This window comes from Adiantum capillus-veneris, chromosome 11, assembly GCF_014529385.1.
Source record: "Adiantum capillus-veneris isolate H3 chromosome 11, ASM1452938v2, whole genome shotgun sequence".
In the NCBI taxonomy this organism is placed as follows: Eukaryota; Viridiplantae; Streptophyta; class Polypodiopsida; order Polypodiales; family Pteridaceae; genus Adiantum; species Adiantum capillus-veneris.
Genome location: NC_140941.1, coordinates 153,211,403 through 153,217,959, shown reverse-complemented (window position 1 = coordinate 153,217,959; position 6,557 = coordinate 153,211,403).

Here is a 6,557-nt window from a genome sequence, read left to right as displayed (position 1 = left end):
GTTACAAGAAAATAAGAATAAAAAAGGTAGTCACTCACCTGCTCACAATTATGTGGTAAAACTAAATTGTCATACCTCCCTGTGTGATGCACACTAGATTCCACCATGTAGAGGCCATTCTCATGTCGTCTAAACACATTTGCAAACCATTTGCAATAAAAAATGAAGGTATGAAAGGTTCTAAAATTAACCTAAATTAATATCCTTTCAATAGTTCCACAATACTTGGCTTCATCATCATCCGTGTCAAAGCTGCCCATGATGCCACCGTCCATGGTGGTTCTACGCTCGTCAATGTGGTGCGTACAAAAGTGACGACACTTTGACCAGATAGAGTTAAAGGAAATGTTGGGGTATAAAGCCCAATGTGGTCGCCCAGGTAAGTGGGCGGGCCGCCAGGTATGTACACATATTCTTTTGTAAAAACCTAATAAGAACTCACTATGCTCTACACATTACAACAGAGCGAGTTCACCATATCGTCGTGCTCTTCTTCTCGCACTCTCTCTCGCGTCGCACTTCCGCTCGTACTCCTTCAACTGGTATCAGAGCTCAGATCGAGGCTCGGGGCAGTATTGGCACGTAGCCAGAGTCACCTGCTCAGATTGGAGTGAAATTAGACAGGCAAAGACATGGCCCCAAATTCTGTGGGACGGTCCGAAGGGCTATGTGTTCTCAGAATTTCATTCTGAGGTCATCTCGGCCACCGTTCGGCTTCGACAAAGTTCTGCGCATGCCATTTTCGACTACGTGGTCTTGGCGGGTGCAGATTCGACTCTACAAATTTGGGATTTTCGGCCTACGATTGCAGGTGCTGAGGATATCGGCACTCCCAAAGTGTTGATTTGTGGCTGTCTACACATCGAAGGATGGCTCACAGTTCTTGGAGGCGTGTCACATACGACACGGGTGCATCTACACACTGACTATAGGCGACATTCACTAGCTCATCAGGTAGCTTGTGTTTGCTACTTGATATTCCAGATTTCATCCTGACATTGCAGGTACTTCCACATGGGATGTATTGTCAGAGATGATGTATGTCTGTTGAGGGTTTGCTGGCTGTGAGTCACGTAGCAAACAACTGCCGCAGCGGTTACAACATATAGTGGGAAATTTGTGGATGTATGACTTTGTGGGAAGTCTATGCACTGTCAGATTTACTGCAGCCTTTGTTGAGGGTCGAGTAAGGTTTTATTGAGCTGGGGGATTCTCGAATGTTGAGATCCTTTCGGTGATACAGGTCTTGGAGCGATCCCTCGAGCACCCTTAGATAGGCAGCTAGGATGTATTGACTGTGAGTTAGACAGTTGGGATTGCATCTTTGCTTTACTGCCGTTGAGGCATTGTCGTAGTCTATGCTTACAGGACAGTGACAGGACAGTGCAGGACAGTGAGAGACAGTACAGGTGCAGGACAAGTTTACCCACAGCTTACAGTGTTAGAGAGATAGTGGTTTTTTGAGCTGTTTTTTGGTCTGTTTTCTGAGTACACCAGAGCCATTTTACAAAGGAGACTCTGTCGAAATTTATGCAGCTTTCTTGGTTCATTTGACAGGTTGATATTGGTTCAGAGGTCAGTTTACAGGGGAAACTCTGCCGAATTTTTCCCAGGAAAGTAAACTACTGTGAAGCGTAGCTATGGCTGGATCACAGGACACTGCTCTTTACAATATCAAGAAGCTGGATGGAACCAATTTCTCATTGTGGAAGAAGCAGATTTGGCACGTGTTGGTACAAAAGAAGCAAATAAAACCTATAAAGCTCAAGGGGATAAAACCAGAAGATATGGACGAAGATGAATGGAGCGAAATGGATGAATTGGCACTTTCTACCATTATGCTGACTTTGGCAGAAAGCGTTTACTTCAATGTAGGAGACGAGATGTTGGCTTATCAAGCATGGTTAAAGCTGAGTGATCTTTATGAGAAGCAGAGTGTAGCTTCACAGGTATACTGGCTTAAGAAGCTTGTTGACTTGAAGATGAAAGAAGGGACACCTATGTCCAATCATCTGAATGAATTCAACACCATCTACAATCAGTTGTCAGCTCAAGGTGTCAAGTTTGATGAACCTGTTAGAGCTATGTTCCTGTTGATCACATTGTCGAAAAGTTGGGACACTTTTCGCACAACTTTGAGTAATTCTGCACCTCCAGATGGTTTGACCATAGCAAGTGTAGAAGGCAGTCTGCTTACTGAAGAAACCAACAGAAAGACAATGGACAAAGGCAAAGGAATAGCCTTAGTTGTCAGGGGAAGGACCAAAGAAAAGTACAAAGGTGGAAAGAGGGATCAGTCTCGTAGCAAGTCCCGCAGTGCTAAAGGCAAGAGTGACATAGAATGCTACCATTGTGGCAAGAAGGGTCACATGAAAAGAGACTGCAGAGAAGTCCATGGTGAGAAGAACAAGTCCTCAGTGAAGATTCAAGAAATAAATGTGACAAACACTGTTGCAGAGGATGACAGTCTAGTGTCAGGAGACATCTACTTCTTGAAGAATACAATGGACTCAGCTCTTCTTACAACACCTGATGGAAATGCACTGAGTGACTGGATTATAGACTCAGGGGCATCACTTCATGTGTCTCCAAACAAGGAGTGGCTTACCTCTTATGTGACCACTAAAGATCATGTTCGGCTAGGCAATGGGCAGACATGTGAGATCTTAGGTGTTGGAGATGTTCAATTGAAGTTTTAGAATGGCTCTTCTTTCACGCTGAAGAATGTGAGACATGTTCCCGCAATTACAAAGAGCTTGATCAGCACAGGTTTACTTGATGATGCTGGCTACGTCACCACTTTTGGACAGAACATGTGGAAGATATCCAAGGGTTCTATGATAGTAGCACATGGAGTAAAGTCTGGAGGGCTTTACATGATTTATGTATCAAATGTCTCTAAAAATGTAATCAATGTAACCGAGCAGCCGAACATTTCTTTGTGGCATAGCCGGTTAGGACATATGTCCAAGAAGGGAATGGAAATCTTGTCTCGTTCTGGTTATTTGCTTGGATTTTCATTTAATGCTTTTGAATTCTGTGAACATTGTCTGTATGGTAAGCAAACACAGCAGCCACATAAGCATAGAAGCAGTAGAAGAGATACACAGTTGGCACTTGTTCATAGTGATTTGTGTGGACCTATGCCTAACCTATCTCTAGGGGGAGCTTCTTACTTTATGACATTTATAGATGATTACTCGAGGAAAGTATGGGTTTACTTTCTCAAGCACAAGGATGAAGCGCTTAGTGTTTTCAAAATGTTTGTGACACTTGTGGAGAATCAGAGTGGCAAGAAGCTTAAATGCTTACGCACTGACAATGGTGAGAGTATGTTTCAAAGGCCTTTCAGGACTTTTGTGAGTCAAAAGGTATAAAACATGAACTTACTGCTCCTTACAATCCTCCTCAAAATGGTGTTGCTGAGAGGATGAATAGGACCATATAAGAGAAGGTCAGAAGTATGTTGTCTAATGCACAATTGCCAAATGGGTTTTGGGCTGAAGCTGTATCAACAGCTGTTCATCTTATAAATAGATCTCCTAGCAAGGTTTTGCAGAAGGATTTAGTGGCAGAGATGGTATGGTCAGGCAAGGTGCCCTCATACAAGCATCTCAGAGTATTTGGCTGTGAGGCATATACTCACGTTGCAAAGGAATGTAGGAACAAACTTGAGCCAAAGAGTAGAAAGTGCATCTTTCTAGGCTATGGTAATTCTGGTGAGATGGGGTACAGACTTCGGGATCCCGAATCCAGAAAGGTTGTCCGCAGCAATGATGTTCACTTTAATGAATCCAAATATCATTCTAAACCAGAGAGGTTTGAGGAGATTAAAAGAGTTGTCTTCTAAGAAGATGGACCTGCACGTGCAAGACAAAATGTCAGGGCTCAAGAGGAGCAAGGACAGGATAGATTGGAACCACAGGTGGTGGCTGAGCTTGAGCCACCTATTTTGCGTAGATCTGGACGTATCACGCGACCTCCTGATCGGTTTGTTCCATCTATGAACTATGTCATGCTGACTAATTGCAATGAGCCTTCATGTTACAAGGAAGCAGTGCAAATGAAGGACTCCGGGAATTGGCAATTGGCCATGCAGTCAGAGATGACAGCTCTGCATAAAAACGAGACATGGAAGCTAGTTAAATTACCACAGGGCAAAAAGGATCTACCTTGTAAATGGGTTTACAGGTATAAGATCACCGCTCATGATAGTCAGCCAAAGTACAAAGCAAGGCTTGTTGCCAAGGGCTTTAAGCAAGAACAAGGCATTAACTTTGATGAAGTCTTCTCTCCGGTGGTCAAGATGACTACATTGAGATGCTTTCTTGCATTGGTTGCCATATTAGATTTGGTGTTGCACCAAATGGATGTCAAGACAGCGTTCTTGCATGGTGATTTAGATGTGGAAATTTACATGCAGCAGCCAGAAGGGTTTGTTGAGAAAGGCAAGGAAGATTGGGTATGCCAGTTGTTAAAGAGTCTTTATGGCTTAAAACAATCACCGAGGGCATGGTACCATAAATCCCACAAGTTTATGCTTTCTCAAGGCTACAAACGTAGTGAGTTCGATCACTGTCTATATACAAAGAAGGCTAAGGATGGTAGTTGGCTGATCCTTATTTTGTATGTGGATGACATGTTGATTGCTGGCAAGCACTTGGAAGAAATTTCAGCTTTGAAGTCAAAGATGGCAAAATCGTTTGACATGAAAGACATGGGTGAGGCAAGTCATATACTTGGTATGCGCATTGAGAGAGACAGATCAAAGAAGTTGATCTGGTTATATAAAACAGAGTATATTGACAAGGTTTTGCAACGTTTCAATATGGAGAAGGGAAAGGCATTGAGTGTTCCATTGCCACCATATGTGAAACTTAGCAAACAAGACTGTCCGGTGTCTGAGGAAGAACAGGCTGAAATGGATAAGATTCCATATGCGTCTGCAGTGGGTAGTTTGATATATGCAATGATTGCTACTCGCCCAGACATTGCATTTGCAGTGGGAGTAGTAAGTCGATACATGTCAAACCCAGGCAAGAAACATTGGGAGGCAGTGAAAGGAATATTGAGATACCTGAAAGCTACAAAGAGTATGTGCATATGCTATGGGAGTCAGGAGCTAAGTGTAAAGGGTTTTACAGACTCAGATTATGCAGGTGACTTAGACAACCGAAGGTCTACGTCAGGGTATGTCTTTACATTGGCTGGTGGAGCAGTATTGTGGCGTTCTAGATTACAAGATTTTGTTACTCAGTCTACTACAGAGGCTGAATATGTTGCAGCATCAGAGGCATGCAAAGAATCAATTTGGCTTAATCGACTAGTAACAGATTTGGGAATCAAAGAAGAGATGCCTGTGTTATATTGTGATAGTCAAAGTGCTATACAATTGGCTGGCAATCCAGTTTATCACTCAAAGACAAAGCATGTGGATGTGAAGTATCATTTCATCAGGGAAATACTCGAGGATAAGCAACTTCAGCTTGTCAAAGTTCACACCACAAAAGATCCTGCTGATCTACTTACAAAAGGACTTCCCTCAGAGAGCTTTGCGCATTTTCGCAAGCAGTTAGGTGTAGGATAGTACATCACTTCTCTACATCTCTTGTATATTAGCTTGTATAGTAGCTTCTCTCACACTTAAAGTACCACATTGGACTTTAAGTGGGAGGTTGTTGGGGTATAAAGCCCAATGTGGTTGCCCAGGTAAGTGGGTGGGCCACCAGGTATGTACACATATTCTTTTGTAAAAACCTAATAAGAACTCACTATGCTCTACACATTACAACAGAGTGAGTTCACCATATCGTCGTGCTCTTCTTCTCGCACTCTCTCTCGCGTCACACTTCCACTCGTACTCCTTCAGGAAAGACAATACAAAATAGGAAAATATCTTTTATCAATTACAAAGATAAAATCAAGAAAAAACTTTACAATATGGTTCAGGTATATGAGTACTCTACCTTGGGTATGCAGCCTTGTGCATACTCCCATTCTTTGTCGGTGATGTCTTCTTCGGGAGCTTTTACTTCGGTCATTCTCTCATAAATCCACTCCGCACTAATGAGATATGGGAAACATGCAGGTGTCTAGGCACTAGGGGTGCCCTCCTTGGAAAATTTTTCTCCATGTTTCATCCTTTAAGAAGATTAGTTTTAGGGAACAGATTGAATGATTTAGTTGTGGGCTTCCCAAAGAAATTCGAGACTACTGTCTCGAACAGAAGTCCGAGTCTATACAGCAGTTGATGGGACATGCGAAGCGGGGATTTGCTATACATTTGGGTAAATTGACTTACTCATCAAACGAACCTTCAACAAGTCATAGCAGAAACAATCGACGAAAAGAAAGACGACCTTCATTGCCAGAAGACCAAAGAGATGAATATTTCAAAGCAGGGAAGTGTTTTGAATGTGGAGAACAAGGACATATCGCTACAAAGTGTCCCAAAAGGACACAAAAATCAAAATGACTGGCACATTGTGACAGAATAGTAGGATGAGGAGATACTCGTTCCAGAATAGCTTTTTGAATTAGCATTATTTTGCTTTGTG